This window comes from Saccostrea echinata, unplaced genomic scaffold, assembly GCF_033153115.1.
Source record: "Saccostrea echinata isolate AGI-Se365-2 ecotype Australia unplaced genomic scaffold, CSIRO_AGI_Sech_v1 ptg000055l, whole genome shotgun sequence".
NCBI classification, from domain to species: Eukaryota; Metazoa; Mollusca; class Bivalvia; order Ostreida; family Ostreidae; genus Saccostrea; species Saccostrea echinata.
Window position 1 is genome coordinate 926,870 of NW_026889804.1, and position 25,232 is coordinate 952,101.

General features: G+C 35.1%; 1 long non-coding RNA gene across 4 annotated transcripts in view; it reads left to right on the plus strand.

The window, feature by feature from the left end:
- Nucleotides 1–301: 301 nt before the first annotated feature.
- LOC133172872 (uncharacterized) overlaps nt 302–25,232 on the plus strand; it is a 28,004-nt gene continuing 3,073 nt past the window's right edge. For 2 of the 4 annotated variants that reach the window (XR_009718973.1, XR_009718975.1), the window contains exons 1-3: nt 302–550; nt 20,177–20,284; nt 24,791–25,074. This is a non-coding gene — a long non-coding RNA (uncharacterized LOC133172872). The other 2 variants (XR_009718974.1, XR_009718976.1) reach the window with 2 other exon arrangements.

Consider the following 25,232-nt stretch of genomic DNA (forward strand, 5'->3'; position numbering starts at 1 on the left):
TATTTAAAGTCGGCATTGTATACAATACATAACAAGAAACATGAGCTCTGTAGAGCTCTTAGACCGACTATCACAGTTAAAATATCACAAGAAAACATTTACAGCATAAATTAACATGCAAAAACACATGTACATATATACACATACAAATGACAGATAAAATGGCTTTAAAATCATTTGGGCATTATATATATTTATATTAAATCCCTTTTTTTGAGAAAAAAATATCTTTCCAATTTATATTGATCAATTTTTTTTATCATATTTAACATTTATGTAATCTCACGTTCGTCTCGCGCTATGTGCATATCGTTCCGGGGCTGTAGATAGTCGGGCGTCGGGAAGTCTACTTTTACCCTTGCCCGAATGTGACGTCATTGTCATTTCCAGTGTTTGCAGCTGCAGTAGACAGAGACTTGCAGGTTACACTTTATAGACAGCAATCTGACATCGTTTTTGGAAAGATTTCAAGAAAGTCTTCAAAGATCCTTAGAGATAAGATTGTTATTAATTCCAACTTGCTGCTCGAGCCTGATCAAAGAGATTTAAAGTAAGTACTTGGTGTAGGCATATATTGAAAATTTTCGTTCGTCAAATATGGCGACCAAGGGAATTACTGATGGATTAGTTCTTGTCTTCTTGATTTAAGAACTATTGCCACAAACGCATGGAAATTGATGTTGTCGACTCGTCAAATAATTGAATTAAAATATCATTATTTTGTTTTATTTAGGCCATTCCAATATTTTGTATTTGTGTAGCATCCACCCCAAATTTGAAAAGCTATCTTTCTAAGCTGAATAGACACACAAACCCACAGGGAAAAGGCACATTTTATGTCCAGTTGTAAAATTTCTCAGTCATTTGAGAAATTTTCTGTCATTGTTATTAACTGATTAACTTAAACTATTATTTAGTTAATGGACATGTTGAAAAAAAAATGGTATAACTGCACTCCACCATTCTAGAAAAGAGAGATGCTGATCCGAAAAGAGAACAACCTGTTTTAAAGTTTTACATTTGTGACATTTCAACATTAATGTGTGTTTTTCTTTAATTTCACAAATATTTAACTAAAACAATTTGTTTGTGGATGCTTAACATAGATAAAAAGTTGGCCTTAAGACTTACATGCTTAAATTGAAGCAACTAATGATAAGACCTGCTTAATAAGAGAGTAGACAAATAAATCTTGAAGCATTGCATTGTAATGCTTAGTGCTATAAATCATTGCATTAATAGTTGGCATTCTCAACTGCTTATGCCTTAGGTGTTGGAACCAGAAGGGCTAGAGGGCTAAGCTTGAAAATTGGGGTAAAACTTTTTATGCCCCCCTTCAAAGAAGGGAGGGCATATTGCTTTGCTGTTGTTCGTCGGTCGGTCTGTTGGTCCATTTAGTTTCCGTTCATTTTCTTCACAACCGTTGCACATACTGAAATGAAATTTGTTATACAGGTTTATCAAGTAAATATACAGGTCAAGTTTTGTTTTGGGTATGATCGCACCATTTTTGTAAGAGTTATGCCCCTTGGACTTAGAAAAATTCCACTTATTTGCAGTTTCCGTTCATTTTCTTTGCAGAGGTGGCACATATTAAAATGAAATTTAGTATACAGATTTATGAGCTGAATATGTAGGTAAAGTTCTCTTTTGGGTACGATCGCACCATTTTTATAAGAGTGATGCCCCTTGGACTTAGAAAATTTCCACTTATTTGCAGTTTCCGTTCATTTTCTTTGCAGAGGTTGCACATATTGAAATGAAATTTAGCATACAGGTATATTAGATAAATATCTAGGCCAAGTTCTGTTTTGAATATGATCGCATCCTTTTTGTTAGAGTTATGCCCCTTGGACGTAGAAATTCGCCTCGGTCAATATGAATATTTTTCTGGTGAATAACAAACCATATTCAACACTAAAAGAGTCCATAATTGTTTTATTATATAGTCGGGATTTGTATAGATAAGACATTCAAGGCTGTATGACGACACCATTTTCATTTGCGATCTTCCATTGTTGAAAATAAAAAAAATCTCCAGATTACTGTTTGTAACCTCTGTGTTTTCCTTTCTGACTTTGGCTATGTGTAAGACGTTCAGATGTTAAAAAATAATCCTGAAAAAGGTTTGAATAATCGTTTTCCTGCACAGATACGTAGCTCGCTGCGGCCGTTGCATCCATTGTTTACAACGTTGTTTGATATTTTGATTGTGACGTCACAATGCTGTTGCATGCGAATTGACCCTCCGGTGAATACGGCCTAAAATCCAGTGAATATGTAGTGTTATGAACTGTTTGCGTTTGTATAGATTATATAGGGACTATAGATAGACTATATAATAATATGTTATAGGGTTTGTGTCTGTCTGTTAGCTTTTCTCATATCGGCTCATAACTTTAATACTATAAGGTCTAGAGTTATCAAACTTTGTCAGCTTATACATATTGGGTAGAAGGTGTGTTGCGCACAAGAAGTAGGTCGCTCTGACCTATAATTAAAAAATTATAGCCAAATATGGAAAAACCCTGTCTGGTCCATAACTAGAAAACTAGTAGACTTAGAATCATTAAACTTGGTCATTTCAAGGTAGAAGGTGTGTCGTGACCTATTTCATTTTCACTGTGACCTTTAATTTAAGTGAAATTTTTTTTTTTTTTTAAATGTCTTTTTCTATTCATTTACACATTCAAAAAATCTAAAACTTTTGCACTATCCTTATTAGAAAAATGTTAAATCAAGAAAATACTTTTTTTTTTAGCATATACTTGACAGCAATCTATAACAAATATTATGTATGTTAAGAGAAATTCCACCACTCGCATGAGTGTACGTAATTTTCAAGCACTGGTGAAGAAGAATTTCGATAACAGAAAATTGCATGTCAAATTAGAGAGAGAAATTAATGAGTTTTTTTTAGTGAGGAGTAGCTGTAAAAGCATCGTCAAATTAGAGAGAGAAATTAATGAGTTTAGTGTGAGGAGTAGCTGCCTGTAACAGCATCGGTGCTATCTATATTCCTTGAGTATTGGGCCAAATGGGTAAGCCTGTTGGATTAAAAATAACTTGTTGGCTAGCCCAAGTTTTAAAATGAATTTTATGACAAGTAATGAAAACTAATTTGATATTGCCTATTAAACTATTTTGATATTACATAGTATTATGAACTTAAAAACTAATTTTATGGGGGTGGGGGTGAAATCAGCATGTCCATATGAATTTCATATTGAAAACTGTGTGACATTATATCTAAAAAAAAATCATTGATGTTTTATAAGTTTTGAAAATGTTTTATGGTAGATAGTGGAGATCCAACAATCTTTTGGGAGTAATGAGTAGAAAAGCATCCAGTTAAAGATTAATTAATGTGTTCAATGTAGGAAGGCTAGCTGCATGGCTCTTTCATTTCTTCATAGAATGGTCTTATCTGTATCCTTTGGGAGTTAGGCAGAAGAACTGTTGGTCAGTTTATATTTGATAACCAGTCTTTTATTTTCAAAATTAATTAGGTATAAATTAAGTTGTGAAGACTAATTTGATAGTGTTTGATATGATAGGCATTTGGCAAGGTCTAACACAACAGGGTTTAAACTTAACGCTCGCCCACTCGCAAATTGCGAGTAAAAATTGGTGTGGGCTCATAAAATTTGTAAGTTGCTCGCCCACGTGGCGAATAAAAATTCTGCAGGGGGCCGAATTCATTCCCAGTCACCTTACTGAAAATCTGCTGAAAAACAGATATTTCATGCAGGTTTTTGATTTAAAACTACAGAAAAATGAAATAAATCACAGCAGTATGGTCCTATTGTTCGTAAATATCCTTCATCTTTTCCATTTAAAGTACTACAGGATTTGTGAAATTCCCTAAAACGATCGTCTTTTTTCCTAATCCGAATTTCCTCCAACCCTCTGTAAATGGTTGATACGTGAGAGATATACAATTTTACTAACTCCCAACTACTCAGTCATATGAATAGTAAGTGTTTTCACCTATTTAGATATGTTGTATTTAAAATATTTAACCTATAAAATCTTATTGTGTCATTGTCAGTTTATCAGTTGAAGACATGTACCACAGCTACGTATTTATATACATGTATTACCAAGTAAAAAAAAAAAGATAGTAAAAATGTTTATTGAATACAAATTCATTTCTTTTGATTCAATATTTATATGACATCTGATTTTTATAAAGTAAGAACTCCAATTTTAAACAGATGACTTTATATATGTATTTCATTTGTATCTACTTTTTGTCCCAGTATCTATGCTTTTAAAAAAAAAATCACAGAGACTGTGGGCTAACAAATTTAGCAGTGGGCTCCTAAATTTGAAATGTCAGGAGCCCACATGGCTCGTGGAAATTTCAGTTAAGTTTAAACCCTGCACAACCAGTATAGAAATCTATGAATGATGCAATATTTGTTATAATTAATGCATACACCACAGGAGATGGATAAACAAATTTTTTAAGATGTGTAAAAATCATTGAAATCTTAAAATCAAGATTGAAATGATTTCCTGCACTTAGGATATGTTGTAATTGTAATTTTCTGCGGGCGTATCTTGCTGTGGCGTGGAACTTTCTTTATGCAAAAAGCCCTGAAGTCCTTTAAAATTATGTAAAACATCAATGTCAAAGGGTAAAAAAAAAAGCATCGCATGCTGGGAAACATCTCAATTCTTATGAGTAATTGATGTGCATGTCAAATATGAGAGTCATATATCTCTTCTCAATCAAAAATTATAAGCAAATGCAACATTTTTGAAAAGTAGGTTAAGCTTCAAGGTCAAAGGTCACAGAGTCAAAAGTCATGATTTATTTGAAAGGTCTTATGACAGGTAATAATATACATGCATTATAATATGAATACCGTAACTTTTATCTTTCAGAATGATGAATTTATACCAATTTAATTTTTGTACAAGTACGTCAAACTTTTAGGTCATGTGTAAAAAAAAAAAAAAAAAAAAAACAATGCCATTCTCACAGGTAAATAGAAATACATGTTTGATATGAATACCTTGTCTCTTCTCATTCAGTAGATATGATCGTGATGACCAAGATTAATATTTATATTGAGACCGATGGACAGTCTGACATACAAAAGTACATATTTCTATATGAATTGGGTAAAATTGGCCCAGTGGTTCTAGAGGAGTTAAAAATGTAAAAAGTTTTCAGACAAACAGGTGGACAACACGTCACGACAGATGTTATATGATAAGGAAACCAGAAAAGCTGAGTGTTTTGAAAGGGTTAAAATATGGTTACAGTATTTGAAAAGCTGTTTTTTTTCATGCAGAGATGTGCATGACCAAGATATTCATGTTTTATATTTTCTTAAGTAATTTGTTTGTTTGTTGTGAAAACATCTCTCTCGGGAATTTTGCCCTCATATGGATCGAGACACCACCAAATAATAATGCAAGATGTGTTTGTGAAACACTGATGCCCCTGTATAGAAGCCTAAGGCAAAGTTGAAGTTTCTCAAATATATGTCATACTCGAAGGTCAAGGTCAAAGGGTTCAAATTGTAGGTATGAGAAGAAAGTTCTGTCACAAGGAATACACATGTAAAATAAGTAATCCCTAATACTTCCTGTTCCAAAGTAAATTGACGAGGTTAAATTTTTCTTTAAAGTGGTTCAAACTCTAGGGTCAAGATCAAACATATTTATACCTGTTGACAATCCACATTGAATACACATGTTAAACATGAAAGCACCTACTGATCAAAATTAAGGCCAAGTTTAAAGTTTGGTATTTTTCTTGTAAAAATGTGTAAATCCTAGGTCAAGCAATCAAGAGGTCAAAATTAATGGTACCCAAATAAAAGGTCTTGTCACAAGAAATAAACCTATGAAATGTGGAAGCCGTGTGTATAGCCCATTCCACTTAAAACGTATCAGCAAGGTTAAAGGGTTTGTTCCCATCTTGCCTAAACTGTAAAATTAAGTATTCCCATTTCGCCTTAGTAAGCTCTCAAGTGAATGAAGGTGAGGCGACCATAATTTGATTTTTAATTTTACGGATCCGCCGACTCTAAAAATTTGCATTTCAAAAAAAAAATAAAATCGGAAATTTTCAATCCGCTTTTGTCAAACCTGTGTTTATAAAAGCAAATCACAGAAACTTAGAAAAAAACACATGTGCCGAATGGTAGAAGAAGGTGAGCTGTCAACTATGATTTTATCGAGAGTCTACAAATTCTGAACCCTCCCCATTGCATGTCTCTCTCTATTTTTTTAATTGCTGTTTCTACCAATTTCGAAAAAATCCGGATTTTTTACCTTCTTCGATTTGTAAAATACTGACAAGTCAAAACAAAAATGGCTGTCATGCAGTGTTTACTGGTAGCTAATCTGCTTATTGCCACTGATAACAGGTAATAATCAAGATGTTAACTGTGCTACCAGATGTAATTGCAGTTCTAATTGCTCATTATCCTCATAAAAAGTGTTGTTTTTCAAAGACAGAGATACTAGATGTGGAAATTTCACAAAAAGGATGGTAAATAACGATATGAATTTACTTGATACTTTGCTGCAAACAAGTTTATATGCGCCTAAAACACAATAATTCCTCCATAAATAATACAGTGATCAGGAAAGACATGAACTCTACCCAAGCTAACCCAGCTATACAGTAGGATTACTTTATTATTAATTTAAAGAGGAAATGAAAGCAAGTACATGGTAACTAATAAAGAGTGACAGTCTGCAGAGGGAACACCGCGGATTACGAGATTCAGTGACTTAGCAAATCCTACATCAAGACCAGTATATAAAAACCCTTGAAACTGCAGAGCAACTTGACAGTACCTCTAGAAGACTTCTTTGAATTTATGTAGCTAAACAGGGTAATAAAGTTTCTGAATTTCAAAATATAATTTTAGCAGATTGGAACAGGACTACAATAATGCTTTGATATCATATGTACTTAGAGTAAAAAAAAAAAAGAATGCAGGATCTAAGAATCTATCTAATTCATTCTCAATAGATTACAGATGTAATTTTTAAAAATGTTTTAAGTTTTAAGTTTGGCTAACAGGTACATCCAGTTCCTTCAATTTCAGATCTTTATTAAATCCAGGAAACAGATCTCTTGTTTCTTATAATGAGAAAAATCCATTCATCCATCAGTTGAAAGCTGGAAACTCAGAGCATCTGCAGAATTTTATTAATTCGTTTAATTGCCAAGTTAAACTTCGATATTTACCCTGAATATTATTCAAATGACGCTCAAATGAAAGTGCAAACTATACAGTGAAGAACATAATTAAATTTTTATAATTTCAAATATTACATGGTACTCATATTAAACAATGTTTGAATTAAAAGTTGTAGTTTTTATAAATAACAACATTTATACATGCAATGTATATTAATATTTAAAAAAAAAAAATATCTTGTAAGTTGTTTTTTGTTTTGTTTTATATTACAGTGAAATGGGACATGACTTTTTATATGTGAAAAAGGTCGTTGCTAGAATGATTTTTGTCTTTTTTTTTTTTTTTCGTCCTCCGACTTGACCTTTCTTGAAAAAAAAATCCGTAAAACTAAAAATCAAATTATGGTCGCCTGATGGTGATTTAATATATCATAATAAAGTATTTTTTTTTGTATTATACATATAATTTCATGCACACTGTTCATAAATCTCCATTAATTGTTAAATTCAGTCTAAAAATGTTTATCATTTTAATTATACCCCCCGCAAACGAAGTTTGGGGGGGTAAATACGAATCACCTTGTCCGTCTGTCCGTCCGTCCGTCTGTCTGTGCAATCATGTCCGGTCCATATCTTTCTTACAGAGGGACATTAGAATGTACTACTACACAGTAAGATTGCTCATGACCTAAGAGTTTGTCATGACCTTGACCCAAGGTCATTTGGGAAAGTTCAAGGACACTGGAAGAAAAATTTCATAATTCATGTCGGGTCCATATCTTTCTTATGGATAAACTTGGTAGGTTCTCATTTTACACAAAGATTGCCCATGACCCAAGGGTGTGTCATGACCTAGACCCAATGTCATTTGAGAAAGTTCAAGGTCACTGGAAGAAAATTTTCATAAATCAATTTGATACATATCTTTTATGGATAAACTTGGTAGTAAGGGTGAAACGTTTACTAAATTTTGTAAACGTTTAAACGGATAGCAGTAATTGAAACGATTCCGTTTAAACGAGAGATATTCTATGTTGGATTTTAATGGCTACTTACTCATGAAAGTCGAATTTGATAATCAATTCTTTCACTTTAATATAAGTTTGAGTTATTTTTACAAATTTATTGTTTGTTATTGTGATTTAACCGTAAGAATTTGAGGCGCATTAAATTCATTCACTTACGACCTCGTCACCCATTTGCTTGGTTTGTTTGGCTACCGGACGTAGTAAAGATGGATCTTTTAATCATGAAAGAAGTAAAACAAGACCTGCTGACTATATTTAAACTTTTCAAAGACTTTCAAAAAATATATTCAAAATATAATTATCAAGTTTTATATTTTAAGTGTCGTAAAACATCGCTCCTATTAGCAACTCGGAAATATGAATTATGTTAGCCCATATCGGGTTTTAGATATTCTCATTCTATATGTTTCCAGTTTAGATTGTTGCTTATCAAATTGTCAAACTCAGTGTTTCTTTTGTAAATTTTGAAATAAAACAATTTGTTTGTGGTCAACATTTTTTCTGAAGACATTGATAATGACCTTCGTGTAAACGTTTACTGAAACTGTAAACGTTTAGAGCATATAATCGAAACGTCTCCGTTTACACGTGTAATCGTTTTGCCCTTACTTGGTAGGTTCTCAATTCACACAAACATTGTCCATGACCCAAGGATGTGTCATGACCTTGAACCAAGGTCATTTGGGAAAGTTCAAGGTCACTGGAAGAAAATTTTCATAATTCCTGTCTGGTCAATATCTTTTTTATGGATAAACTTGGTATGGTTTCTATTTCACACAAAGATTGCCCATGACCCAAGGGTATGTCATGACCTTGACCCAAGGTCATTTTGGGAAATTTCAAGGTCAATGGAAGAAAAATATCATAATTCGTGTCCGGTCCATATCTTTCTTATGGATAAACTTGGTATGTTCTCATTTCACACAAAGATTGTCCATGACCCAAGGATGTGTCATGACCTTGACCCAAGGTCATTTGGGAAAGTTCAAGGTCACTGGAAGAAAATTTTCATAATTTGTGTCCGGTCCATATCTTTCTTATGGATAAACTTGGTAGGTTCTCATTTCAAACAAAGATTGCCCATGACCCAAGGGTGTGTCATGACCTTGACCCAAGGTCATTTTGGGAAATTGAAGGTCACTGGAAGAAAATAAACAATAAACTTTACTGAAGCAAATAAAGTATAAAATTTGGACCTCCTCCCTAAAACTTAAAAAACATTGACGGATTTGACCCCACTATCATTGTTTTTATTATGTTCCCGAAACAGAGTTTGGGAACATATTGTTTTTACTGTGTTTCTTCTTATTTTTTTTTTCTTATTTCTTCTCCGGACTTTTTTGTCCGCAAATGTTCTCAGAAACTGTTCATCCAACTGAGCGAAAAGCGAAAACCTTTTTAGGGTTAATAGGTGTGTGTGTAGGTGGTCGCAGGGAAGGTCATTTTTGCGCGCATACGCATGCACGTGCAGGCGCGTGCAACACGCAAAATTTCTTATATCCTTAAAATAGCTATAACTTTTATATTTTTTGATGAAATAATGTGAAACTCATTATATAAGGATATATGAATAGCGTAGATAAAATGACACACTCAAATAAGCACGAACTTGCATGTGCGCTTCGCTCTGATTGGCTGATACAAAAAACTCAATATCTTTTCTGTTTTTTTTTTTTAAGAAATGCTATGAAATTTGAAATATAGGCATACTTTAGAATCTCCTACAATATGATATATAACAATTGTCATGAAAACATGCACGTGCATATGCGCTGCAATCTGATTGGCTTAAACTTTAAAGGGCTATAACTCCCTTGTTTTTTAACCAAACATGATAGAATTTAGAACATAGAGAGACATAGTTGACTCCTACAAGAAGGTTTGGTCATCATGCACCTGCGTGGACGTGTGCTTTGCTCTGATTGGCTGAAAGAATAATCTCTATATCTTTTTTGTTTTTTGACGAAATGTTTTGAAATTTAAAACATAGTCATGCATTAAGATATCCTTCAATATGATATATAATATTTTCATGAAATCACGTGCATGCACGTGCGCTGAAATCTGATTGGCTGAAATTTAAAATGGCTATAACTCCCTTACATTTCAACATAACAGGATGGGATTTAGAACATAGATAGATATAAGAAGCTCCTACAAGAAGATATAGTCATTATGCACGTGCGTGCACGTGCAGTTTGCTCTGATTGGCTGAAACAAAAATCTCAATATCTTTTTTGTTTTTTGACGAAATGTTTTAAAATTTAAACATAGTCATGCATTAAGATATCCTACAATATGATATATAATATTTTCATGAAATCACGTGCATGCATGTTCGCTGAAATCTGATTGGCTTAAACTTTGAATGGTTATATGCCCTTATTTTCCAACCAAATAGGATGGGATTTAAAATAAAGATAGACATAATGTCATATTTAATAGAGCTTAAAGGGAATATAGCACCAAAAGGGAGTTGGGGAGCGTTTGGGGAACATCTGTAAAGCCCTAGTTTCATTTGTTTTCATTTTTTTTCTCCTGTTTGTCAGGAAATTGTGGGCTGGATTTTTTTTACTGAGATGTGAACCCCCCTCCCCAGTACTGAAAAAAAATTCTGGATCTGCATCAGTATTGGCAGTAACTGAATGTCACATCGACAACGGCAGATAACTTCACTATATGAAATTTGTCTAGTGTAGCAGCGATGATCTTTGACCCTTTTTGAACTTTAACCTATAATCATTTGAATTTATTTTACCCCCACTATACTTAAACTTGTACTTACTGACTGTCATACTGGTCTCGTCAACTCCATGAAATATAATCCAATTATAACACAAAATGAATTAATCCAATACACACCAGACTGCAGCATGTGCTTATGCTATCCCATTCGGCAAACCTTCATCCATTCAGTCACCTTATTAGATGAAGTGGGAATCGACAGAGGTAGGCCGAATGGTGTTTAATCTAAAAATATGATAATGGATGATGCAACCCAATGTAATGTAGAATTTTTCCAAAAGGAGTTCACATGTTAACCATGTGAACATGTAAAGTACAAGAACAAATTTTAAATTAATTCATAACAAATGATGTTTTAACAAAACTTTTTCATATCTAAGCCTATTCTAAAAAAGGTATGTGCTGTGTGTTTGTGGTGTTGAGGGGGGGGGGGATTTGTAAATTTTAAAAGGTCCTATTATGAGCAAAACATTTATCAAAATCTAATTTATGTCATTAATTAAATTCAAAGTGGTAATGAATTAAGCATGTAAAATACATATTATAAGAGGTTCTGAGTCATATGTCACAGGGTCTGAGAATTTTCATAGTCAATTTAACGAATATATATATGTTTGTGTAAATTTTAGAATTATTTTGACTTTTCCTTGGAAAGCCGCCCAATATGTACGAGTGTGTATTTAGAGGCAAACACTTTAGTGCGGGTATTACTGTCTCAGTATTACTGTCTCATGACAACATCTAGTATTTATATGGAATCATTCTCAGGTTGTGTAGATTCAAATTTGTTAAAATTTTGACCTCCGAGAGTAGGGCGCGGTGAAAATTGGCAATCAAAATTTTATATAGAAAACAATACTCAGGTGACCTATAAGGCCCGTGGGCCTCTTGTTGACAGATTTATGCCCCTTGGACTTGGAAGAATTCCAATTTGGGGGGACGGGGCATAAATGTTTTACAAACATCTCTTGTTAGTTAATGAGTTAATTTTTTGATAGATGCCTAAGAGAAAGTCACTCACTGGCAATAAAGAGCGCAAGAGGGATGCTATGAGGAAGAGGCAAAAGAGACTTCAGTCCTGCCCTGATCCTCCATTAGAAGAAACACTGACAGTGGATGCAGCTGCTCCTAGGTCAGAATGTGGCTCTATAGGGTTGCCACCTACTTCGCTAAAACCCTTGGCCAGGGTGCAGGCCTCTCCTAGTGAGAAAATGCACTCAGCCCCGAGGTTGTCACCTCCTCGGGGAAGTCGTCTGATTGTCCCAAAGGACAAGGTAGCATCCCCTGACTCCCCAGCGTGGGTTTGTACTCCACCGAGAGTACCTGAATCGGACATTTGGATGATGTCTGGTTCAGCAGGTCAGGCGCAGCTGATACCTCCCAAGGGGGAAGAGGTCAGCAGGGCTTTAAAAAAAGATGTAAGGCACAGAGAGGAAAACAAAGGAAATATAGAGGAAAACAAAGGAAATATAGAGGAAAATAAAGGAAATGTAGAGGAAAACAAAGGAAATATAGAGGAAAACAAAGGAAATATAGAGGAAACTAAGAAAATAATAGAGGAATCAGAGAAATTTGAAAAGATATCAGAGAAATTTGAAAAGAAATCAGAAATATGTGACGGAGAATCTAAAAAATCTGTCCAGGAATATAGAAAAGATGTTAGAGCAAGTGAAGGTAAATGTTCAAGAAATCAGAATTTGTCTGTTCAAGGTTCATTTCATCAGGGAGATCCAATGTTTGGTGAAAATGCAGGAACTCAGTGTGTAGCTAACTCTTTAACAGCACTGGCATATCATCAACTGAAGAATTGTGAACAATGGCAATCAGCAGATATGAACAAAATATTGGCAACAGGAGATGAGTTGTATTCATATCTACAGTGTAGTTCTACAATTGCAAGCAGATACCTTTTAGTAAGTGAGTTACCTCAGTTTTTCGAATGCTTTGGTAGGCTGTATGAGTTTAAAGCAAACGAGTCTTTACCAAGTTTGATAAACTTAGCAAATGTTGTAATGGATTATGCTGTATTCAATGCTCATGAATTGTTAGAGGCACTTCAAATAGCCCTTGATGACAGTGACGGGTGTTTTGTATGTTTTGGTGGAAATACATTTTTGATTGGGAAATCTCACCATAATTTTTTCACATTTGATTCCCACTCCAGGTCTTCTGCAGGATTTCAGAGTGTAAACGGTAGAAGTACACGAGTTTTGTACAAAACTGTTCAAGATTTATGCAATCATATTGTGTCTTTAGCTAGGTCAATGGGTTATACTGAAGCAATTGAGTGTGAAATAACTGGAGTGCAATGCTCTGCTAGACAGCTTTCATTTGGAAATGAAGAAGGCACTGATAAAGAATCACAGTTCAGTGATGTAGAAAAAGAATTAAATGATTTTGCCGACTTTCAATGTAGTAGTTCAAGATTACAAAATGATAATGAGATAGAATTTGTTGGGAGTGAGAACCATCAGATAAGATTTTTACCACTTTCAAGTGATCAAAAGAAAACACACTGTGAAATCTTAGGAATACCATTTTCTGTGAATCAGTGTGAAAATCAACATCAGTATGGACAGGAAATTACAGTACCAATGAACAGTGTACCAGTTGAGCCAGATGGAAATTGTTTCTTTCGAGCAATCTCATTCTGTTTGACGGGAATACAAGACTACCATCAGACAATACGTTTAGCAGTATGCAATCACCTCTTGGAAAATGGTTTACTTTTCTCACCGTTCTTAAGGCCAGGTGAAAAATCTGTAGAAAACCACATTTCCTTGTCAGGCATGCTTAGGGACGGAAAATGGGCAACTGAAGTAGAGATTCTAGCACTATCCCATTTACTGAAAAGTGAAATTCATACATACTCACAGAACAGATGGGTTACTTATTCCGGACAAATGGTAAATTCAGAAGAAAATGTGACTTCATTTGGTGGCATTTATCTAGATCATATAAATCAGAATCATTATAATGTTGTTACATCTATTACATGTGGAGAAAATAGTACACTGACTTCATTACAAAATCTGTTATGTTTGAAAGAAAAAGGAAGGAAAATTGGTGCAGAGAGAAAACAGAAACGACAACAACAAAGTGAAAGAGGCAAACTTCAAAAATCAGGTTTAAGTGCTAAAGAGAAGAAATTGAGTAAGAAAAATGCAAAGTACAGAACTGAACCAAAATTCAAAATAAAATGCATTGCAGATGCTAGGAACAGATACAGAAATGATCAAGAGTATCGTGAAAATTTAAAACAGCTTGGTGTTAATAGGTACAAAACAAACAAGCTACACAAAGAAAAAGTCAAAGAGAGAAGTAAACAAAAGTATGAAACAAACATGCTTCACAAAGAGGATGTGAAACAAAGAAGTAGACAGAAGTATAAAACAAACCAGGCCCACAAAGAAGAAGTCAAACAAAGAAGTAGACAGAAATATAAAACAAACCAGACACACAAAGAGGATGTCAAAAAAAAGAGGCAGACAAAAGTATAAAACAAACAAACAGCATCAAGAGAAGGTTAAAACAGCCAGTAAAGTTAGATATCATTCCAGTGCAGAAATAAAGGAACAGAAAAAGGAATTGGTACAAAAACAAAGACAAGCACTGCATGAAATGCTTGAAAATATTGATGAAGTAGTGAAATCATTTAAAGCATGTGTGATACATGGACCAGAATATGTATGTTGCTGCTGCCATCGCCTTTTGTTTGAAAACCAGGTGCAAGGATGTACACTTAAAATGTATGAGAAAAGTATGAAGGCAGTTCATGTTGCAAATTTATGCATTGATAAGAAGTTTGTTCATACTTGTGCATCTGGATGTTCTCCTAATTGTCCCAAATCAAGAACATGGATTTGTTTTACATGCCATAGAAAAATTCTGAGTGGAAATGTTCCAGCTGAAGCAGCATTTAACAACATGTGTTTAGAAGATATTCCACCAGAGCTCAATGACCTGAATACTTTAGAGCAGCATCTAATTGCTCTGCATATACCTTTCATGAAAGTAACCATGCTTCCAAAAGGCGGTCAACAAAATGTACATGGGCCTGTTGTATGTGTGCCATCAAATGTAAAGAAAACAAGCAGTTTACCTCTGAATGAAAATGAAAATCTCTTGTTACGAGTGAAACTCAAACGAAAGTTGTCATACAAGGGATATTATGAATATCAGTTTGTGAACCCAAATCACATTAAGATAGCCCTTAACTACCTGAAAGAAAACAATCAGTGGTATCATGATGTCGAAATCAACTCAACATGGGAAAATGATAATGACCAAAGTACCTTATTCAGTCAGCCAGAAGCATTTGACAGTGAAGAAATAAGTGAAGAACAGAACAGTGCCATGCAAGAAGTTGCTACAGATACGTGTTTACAACCTGTAGATATTGCGCAGGAAGTTCTTGATCACTACTTTGATGATGTTTATAATCTTGCTCCGGGTGAAGGACAGAATCCTGTAAGAATGTTGCAAGAGGAGGGCAATGAAGCAAAAACTTTTCCTCATTTATTTCCAACTGGAAAATATTCATGGAATGAAAGTCGAGATGTAAGGATTACTCTTTCTCGATATTTTAACAACAGGCTGATGAATGCAGATAACAGATTTGCAAAGGATACCAATTACATTTTCTTTTGTCAGTACCTATCTGAATTGAACCAGGTTATTGAGAAAACACAAATTTCAATTCGCAAATCTGTATCGAAACTTGATGGAGGGATACAAGTCACAACAGAAATGTTACAGAATCCTGTTGTACTTGCCAAGCTGCTTAGGAGTGATGAGGCTATGCGATTTATGCAACCAATTAGAGGAACACCTGCATATTGGTCAAGTACACAAAAAGATCTTTTTGCTATGCTTCGACAACTTGGAATCCCCACATGGTTTTGTTCTTTTTCTGCAGCAGAATATAGGTGGAATGAAATACTGGGTTCAATTATGCTACATATGAATGACAGCAGAAATCCTTCTGATCTAGATTGGTCTGAGAAAAGTGAAATTCTAAGAAGCAATCCTGTAACTGTTGCTAGAATGTTTGAACACAGGTTCCATATATTCCAGAAAAATGTAATAATGTCACCAGCAAAACCAATAGGAACCATTGTAGATTACTTTGTAAGAGTTGAGTTTCAGCAAAGGGGTTCTCCTCATATGCACTGCTTGTACTGGGTTGAGAATGCTCCAAAATTAGATGAGGACAGTGAGGAGACTATTTGTCACTTCATTGATAGGCATATCACATGTGCTCTGCCATCAAATGACACTGACCAAGAACTTAGACAAATTGTATTGGATGTACAACAAGACAGCAAAGGACACTCAAAATCATGCAGGAAGAAAGGAACAGAATGTAGATTCAACTTTCCAAGACCGCCTTCAGAGTGCACATTCATTTCAAGACAATTAGAACAAAATGTGGATGAGTCAAGTAGTGAGTTAGGTAGTGTGCAGGCAAAGGAGATTTTGTTGAAGGTGTGGAATGAAGTAATGGATGATGCAAAGGCATTTAAAACAACAGAGGAAATATTCAGCAATATAAACTTATCACAGGATTTGTATGAAAAAGCACACAGAGTATTGGCCTCTAAAACATTGACTGTTTTGAAACGAAATCCAACAGAAATGTGGACAAATCAGTACAACCCATGCCTGCTCAAAAGCTGGGATGCAAATATGGATATACAGTATGTATTAGACCCTTTCAGCTGCATTGTCTACATTATATCATGCATTTCAAAGTCTGAAAGGGAGATGGGAATGCTATTAAAACAAACTCAACTTGAAGCAGCAGAGGGAAATTTGAGTGCACATGATACCATCAAGAGAGTAGGATCAGCTTATCTCAATCACAGAGAGGTCAGTGCACAGGAAGCAGTATACAGGGTGTGCAATCTGAAGATGAAAGAAAGTTCAAGAAAAGTCATTTTCATTCCTGTGGGGGAAAATCCAACTCGTCTGAGTAAGCCTCTTGCACAAATAAAAAAAAATCGGGAAATTGAGGTTGATGAAAATGATTTAAATGCAGATGACAATGATGAGGAAGAAGATAGTATGTGGATGACAAATATTGTGGAAAGGTATGAAAACCGCCCAGAGTTAAATATTTTCCATAAAATGTGTCTTGCTGAATTTTGCTCAGAGTACAGAGTGCTTAGTAAATCTCAGATCCCTACGGGCAAAAAAGATGGTGTGTATGAATTGAGAAATGGAAAGGGTTACATTCAAAAGAGAAGTAGAGGCAAACCTGCTGTAATACGATATCCAAGATTCCATCGAGATAACGCACCTGAGAAATATTATCAGTGTCTGCTACAACTTTTCCTTCCATACTGGAATCTGAATCAGTTGAGACCAGCTGGATTTGATTTGTACCAGACATTTTATGAGAGTGGACATGTGAGGGTGAAACCAAACACAAACTTGGAAAAAGTTAAAAGCATAGTGGACAGTAATCATGTTTACTTCTCAAAAAGTGAGGATGATATTGAAAATGCCCAGGATGCATTAGAAATGCTTGGTGAACCAGAGGACGCATGGGCAAGTTTATGTCCAGAAACAGAATTAAATCGAAGAGAATGTTTGAATGAAAAATTAAGAAATGATCAGGAGAATACAGAATCAGAGGTCACAAATGAAATTGAGTGTAGTGGCTCTGATGATGCTATATATCATTTAAGAGAGACTCAAAGCACCAGAAAAGAGATGCTTCCTTTACTGTGCAGTTTGAATGACAAACAGAAGCTCATCTTTTATGCTGTTCATGAATGGTGTGTCAAGAAAATGACTGGAGAGAATGTAAAACCTATGCACATTTTTATAACTGGAGGAGCAGGGACAGGGAAAAGCCATCTGATTAAGACAATACACTATGAAGCTTCTCGTCTCTTTGAAAAATCATTGCCTTCTCCAAATGCAGTATCGGTGATTCTCACAGCTTTTACAGGAACAGCAGCATTCAATATTGGAGGAAATACCATTCATCATGTGTTTTCTTTAACAAAAGCTTTACCAATTCCATATCAACCCTTGAAGGAACAAAGTTTGAGTGGGATAAGAACGAGATTAGAACATTTGCAGATTTTGGTCATTGATGAGGTTTCCATGGTGTACAAAAGATTGTTGTATTACATTCATGAACGACTTGTCCAAATCAAAAAATGTAAAGATCCATTTGGTGGTGTATCTGTGATAGCAGTTGGAGATTTTTATCAACTTCCACCTGTTAAACAACGAAAAGATGAAAGATTGTACAAAGAAAATGGTTCATATCCAGTTGACTTCTGGCTAGATTTTTTTAAAATTGTAGAATTAGATGAAATTATGCGACAACGTGAAGATAAAGCATTTGCAACTGTTCTGAATTCATTGCGTGTTCGAACATGTGAAGAACCTTTATCAGATGAAGCATTGGAAACACTGCGGGAATGCATCAGAGAAGGACCAGATGATGTTCTTCATGTTTATTCTACTAACCAAGAGGCCAATGAATTCAATCTTAAAATGCTGCATGGGAATTGTGAGGAATTAATTGAAGTGCATGCAGATGATTATCAGAAAGATAAGACAACGGGGAAATTAACTTTACGTGACAAACCTTTGGTTAGTACCCGAGTTGATGGCCTCTCTGCTACCTTACTTTTGGCTGTGAATGCAAGAGTAATGCTGACACGAAATGTATGTGTTGAAGATGGACTAGTGAATGGTGCAATGGGATATATTTCAAATTTTGTGTTTAAAAGAAAACAGCCTGCACCAGCAGTAGAAGTAGTTGAAGTCATTTTTGATAGTTCAAGTATTGGTAAAATACAAGGGAAGAAAACACCCAAAGGGAATATTGTCCCAATTAAAAGAGTGGAGGAAGAGATGAATGAGAAAAATATAAAGAGTATTGTCAGACATCAATTTCCACTGAAACTGTCATGGGCATGCACAGCACATAAAGTTCAAGGCATGACCGCCAAGAGTGTTGTTGTGAACTTAGATCGGACTTTCTCTCCTGGTCAAGCATATGTAGCAGTCAGCCGTGTTACTTCAAAAGATGGTCTGTTCATTGAGATGAATGATGAAAGTGTCCTGCAGAAAAAAATTTATGCTGATTTAGATGTGAAGTTAGCACTTAATAGAATGGTAAGATACAATTTAGATGAAGAATTGACATGCAATGTAGCAAAGTTTGAAAATTACAAAACAATTCTATTGTTTAATGTGCAGAGTTTGAGAGGACACTTTCAGGAGATGAATTGTGACAGCAGGTTGATGAAAGCTGATTTTGTATGTTTAACAGAAACATGGCTGAGAGAAAATGAGAACATCCGAGATATTGAAATTTCAGGGTTTGACTTTCACCATATTCCACGTAGCCAGTGTTACGATGATAGTGAAGATGTGATGACAAGACTAAAAACAGCTAAAGGTGGTGGGGTTGGAGTGTACAAGAAGAAAACCAATGAGACAATCTTGATCAATGCTTTGGAATACAAGAATATAGAGGGATTAACTGTAGAAATCCATGAGGAGGATATTGCAATCATTGTACTCTACCGACCGAGTGTACTACCTGTAAACAATTTTCTTGACACATTGCAAAAAGTGGTGGATTTTTACAAGAAGCGTTTTAGCAACTTGTTCATTATTGGTGACATGAATGAAGATGCCAAAGCCCAAGGACCCATACAAACATTCTTAGAATCTATGGGATTTATGCAGTTGGTGCAGTTTTACACAACAGAGGGTGGAACAACTTTAGATCATGTATATGTTACTGGTTCTCTGGAAGCCTGTGTGCACAAAAAATCGTTGTTTTTCAGTTATCATGAAGCTATAGAAATTCATGTGAGAACTCAAAAAAATAAAGATTCAGACTAATTTTGAGTTGACATTATTTTGAACGGGAATTATCTGTCATCTTCCTGGATGAAAAATGGATTTAGTTTATTATCACATATACTAGTAATCTTAATTTCAAAGTCACTGGTCCTCATAATAAGTTAAGCTCTTTTTTATAATCAATGAAAAAATTATTTGGTACCTTTTCATTGGTTGAAAGAACGTGACATTATTGGAATGATTTAATTACCGGTAATATAAATTAGTATAAATAATTTATCAGTAATAAATACAAAGCAAATTTTTTGTTAAAGAAGAGTATAGTGTTGAAATTATGTGATAACATGTATCATATGTTGGTAATGATTGTGTTTTTTTTTGTGTTTAGAAATCTTCGTTGAGATCAAGATTAGATTCCACATCCATTTTCAATGATCAGACTTCCATGCAGTAAAGTCTACATGTTTTGAAGATAGAAAACATCTACAAATTGAAGGTAATATATCAACATAAAGTTTTGATGAATGTCTAACATGTAGTACAGTGTAGTATTTCGAGAGGGTTTATTTGCAAGATATAAACATGATAAAGATATTTAACTGAAAAGGAAAATTTTATTAAATATTTCATCAAACATACATGTGAAAGGAGGCTCATTACACCACTTTTTGATGATTTACTACACAAAAAATTGAACAGGTTGCCCTACTTACAAAGTGTCTGTTGAGACATAAGTGTCTGTTGAGACTGTAGCTTTACTGGTTTATACTTATAACAAACTAAGAGAAAAGTAGCAGTTTGTTCTTCAAACATTAAAACAGCAATTAGAATAATAATCCTTGATTAAGTCACTTTTTTCTGGCAATATACATATTGCAATAAGATTGCAACTAAAGGAGTAGTTTTTAATAAAATTTACAGAATTTTCAATTTTAATTAAGACACCGCAAGGATTTGTGGGTGCCCTATAGTAATCACTCTGTCTGTCTGTCTGTCATTCTTCCTTCCACAAATTTTCTGGCTTTTCCCAATAACTTTTTTTTTGGTCGCCCATTTAAGATCAAAGAGCCATAGCTCATTTGATAGTCACTTTCGCCTACTCTAGTAGTGATTTTTTAAATACTTTCCTTAACCAAAATTTTGTCATACAATGTTAGTTTATACATGCTTTAAAGCAACTCACACAAAAATAATACTCAATTATTAATAGTTCCCTAATATAATAGTTATAAAAATTGTTCAGTTTATATGGAGAATGTAGTAAATACTGAGGTACCCCCCTAAACAATGACAAACTGTACGAAAAGACCACCCTTAACCAGAAAAACACATCTGTCTCAATTTTATCCATTTGGTTATCAAGACTTCCTGGCGTGGTGGTATGATTGCTGCACGGAAGACATAACGATCGTGAGTTCGAGTCTCACAGTGCACGTTACTTAATTACGATTTCATTTTTTTTTCTCTGTGTTCATTTTCCTTTGTTTTCTTTTATTTAATAAATACATGTTTAAATAATTTTTAAGATATGTATAATACAACATTGCATAAAAGATAAAAAAAAAAAATGCTGGATTGATGACATAACAATCTTGAGTTCGAGTCTCACAGTGCGTGTTACTTAATTATGATTTTTTTTTTCTCTGTGTGCATTTTCCTATGTTTTCTTTCATTTTATAAATACATGTATAAATAATTTTTAAAAGAGATATATAATACAACATTGCATATTGAAAGTATCTTGGGGAAAACAGTCTTAAACTATTTTAATAACCCAAAGTCATAGCTGTTAGCCTGTATTATTTTTAAAATTTCAAACAATCTTGTTTAGAGCAAGTAAAATTACTGTCATGCAACAAACTTGCAACTTTGAAAATATAACACTGGTTCACAAATGATTACATACATGGAGTTTGATTTTGAATTGAAAAGCTTTGTGTATAATCTATAAGTAGAAACAAGTGATTTTCTTTTAATACTTGAGTAGGCCGAATCGTCTGTAAGGTAGCTATGGATCTTTGGTTCTTTGCTTTCTTTCAATAAGAGTACCAAATCCTCTGATGTGCACATGTAGAGTTGAGTACTGAATGGGTAGGCATCATCTGATTGGCTGAATTCAGGTAAGTAATTATCTTAGTCTAACACAGTTGGCCGCAGTAGGGTGTCATCAGTTCAGAAGGTCACAGTACCCAAGACGCTGAGGTTGCAGGACTCAAATTTCATACATGTACTCGGGTAAGCTTAAAATCTTTAAAAATTACTAAATTGACTAATTCCAAGGTAGGTAACAATGTGAGTATAGGAGTGAGAGTACCAAACCTTGGATGTGCACATGGCTTTATTTGTGGCGCATGTAGAGTCGAGTACTGAATGGGTAGGCATTATCTGATTGGCTAAATTCAGGTAAGTAATTATCTTAATTTTAAAGTAAAAATATTAATGTTTGAAATGAATGATGGAATGGGGAAATATTATAGAAAGTATAGAAAAGCCAGGGGAAGTTTTAGGAGTGGGGATTGATTTTTGACATAACATGTTATTTACTGCCGATCTCTCAAAGTTGCAGAAAAGGGCCATTTTGACCTATAAACGCCATGGGACCCTATATTTTTAGCTCACCTGAGCCGAAGGCTCAAGTGAGCTTTTCTGATCAAAATTTGTCCGTCGTCTGTTGTTGTCTTTGTCGTCGTCGTTGTCGTTGTCGTAAACTTTTCACATTTTCATCTTCTTCTCAAGAACCACTGGGCCGATTTCAACCAAACTTGGCACAAAGTATTTTTGGGTGAAGGGGATTCAAGTTTGTTCAAATGAAGGGCCACGCCCTTTTCTAAGGGGAGATAATCATGATTTTTAAAAAAATTAATGGCATTTTAACAAAATCTTCTTTTCAAGAACCACTGGGCCAGGAAAGATGAAACTCGTGTGGAATCATCCTCGGGTAGAGTAGATTCAAGTTTGTTCAAGTCATGACCCCCGGGGGTAGGGCGGGGCTAAAATGGCCGATCAAAGTTTTACATAGGAATATATAGGAAAAATCTTTTAAAAATCTTCTTCTCAAGAACCACTGGGCCAGGAAGAATGAAACTCATGTGGAATCATCCTCAGGTAGAGTAGATTCAAGTTTGTTCAAGTCATGGCCCCGGGGGGTAGGGCGGGGCCAAAATGGCCGTTCAAAGTTTGTATAGGAATATATAGGAAAAATCTTTTACAAATCTTCTCAAGAACCATTGAAACAGGAAAGATGAAACTCATGTGGAATCATCCTCAGTAGAGTAGATTCAAGTTTGTTCAAGTCATGACCCCCGGGGGTAGGGTGGAGCCAAAATGGACGATCAAAGTTTTACATAGGAATATATAGGAAAAATCTTTTAAAAATCTTCTCAAGAACCATTGAAACAGGAAAGATGAAACTCGTGTGGAATCATCCTCAGGTAGAGTAGATTCAAGTTTGTTCAAGTCATGACCCCCGGGGGTGGGGCGGGGCTAAAATGGCCGATCAAAGTTTTACATAGGAATATATAGGAAAAATCTTTTAAAAATCTTCTTCTCAAGAACCACTGGGCCAGGAAAAATGAAACTCATGTGGAATCATCCTCAGGTAGTGTAGATTCAAGTTTGTTCAAGTCATGGCCCCCGGGGGTAGGGCGGGGCCAAAATGGCTGTTCAAAGTTTTACATAGGAATATATAGGAAAAATCTTTAGAAATCTTCTTCTCAAGAAGCACTGGGCCAGGAAAGATGAAACTCATGTTGAATCATCCTCAGGTAGTGTAGATTCAAGTTTGTTCAAGTCATGACCCGCGGGGGTAGGGCGGAGCCAAAATGGCCGATCAAAGTTTTACATAGGAATATATAGGAAAAATCTTTTCAAGAACCATTAAAACAGGAAAGATGAAACTCATGTGAAATTATCCTCAGGTAGTGTAGATTCAAGTTTGTTCAAGTCATGACCCCGGGGTAAGGGTGTGGCAAAAATAGCTGACGAAAGTTTTACATAGAAATATATAGGGAAACCCTTTTAAATCTTCTTTTCAAGTACTTCAAAGCCAGGATTAGTAATATTTGTATGGAATCATCCTCGGGTAATGTAGATTCTAGTTCGTTCAAATTATGATCCCCTTGGGGGTTAAAATTCACCCCCCCCCCAATTTAAATTAACTTTCAGTTCTGATCTGATATGTGTTTTTTCCTAGCTGATGTGCTCAGGTGAGCGCTGTGGCCCCTGGACCTCTTGTTTTCAGTATATTTTGTAAGTGCAAAGAAAAATTTTTCCAATGATACCAAGGATATGTCTGAAATTACAATAGGTAAGTACTCAGAGGGCCTAAGATTTGTATTGAGTTCTGTAGGAAATTAATTGGTACTCTTTTCCCTATCGAGTAAGCTAAGAATAATGCCAGATATATTTGAGACCCTGAAGGAGAAATTAGCCTCATTAAGTGAAAAGGTTGGGGGTTGCTGGCTTTGGACAAGGGGGAGGGCTAGAAATGGGTATTGGAAGATGAGGGTAAATTGGCCGGAGGAGGGCAGTACAGTCGAGAGGATGCATCAGGTAGCTCTTATGGAAGAGAAGAGACAGACTAGGTCGCAGTTTGCACTTGCAGGCCTGGAGGTCAGTTATCTCTGCCATGAGAAGTTATGCATCGACCCGATGCACCTTACTCTGGAGCCGCATGCAACTAACCAGGAGAGGATCCACTGCAAGGACCAGGGGTTTTGTTGTGGGGCTCACCACCTTAAATGCATTTTTTATAGTAATTTAAAATATATTTTTTGAATATCAACTTGTTTATTTCCTGTTTTCGAATAATTGTGTTCAGGGGGATTTCTCTTATTGCCTCGGGCATTCAGCTAACATCATGTTTTTCTTGTATTTTACTTCTTCCTGATGTTCTTCTTAAAGTTTATATAATATCTTACGTTTAATTACCCTTTTTGTTTTATACGATTGAGTTTTCTGATACGATTTATTTTATTCATGCTCATTTTTTTATTTTATTCAGGGTCTGGTCCACTTGGCCACCAGTGGGGATGGGGACACCAACCCCTGCACAGAGACTTTGGAGTGGGCTGCCCAGACCATGATTTGATGAGTGAGCTGCACTGTGGGTCCGACCAGCAAAGTTTCTTGTGAAAGTAACATTTCAAGGCAGGGATCGTCGCAGAGTTCTGTTGAAGCTTTCAACCTTTTGCGAGTTGGTGTTTTTGATCGTCCTGTCCAGTACAGCTGGAGACAACCTCTTAGAGATGCAGGCATGGAGCCTTGCCTCATTTTCCGTGGAAGACGGTATTGTAAAACCTTGACCTAAATAAGAAATCTTGCTAACCCAGTTATTTATTACTTTCCCTTTGCACACCAGAGAATGTTTTCTGCATGATGCATGGTCTCCCATGTAACATTTCACAATTGCAAGTTTGGCATATGAGAGCTTGTTTTTTAATTTA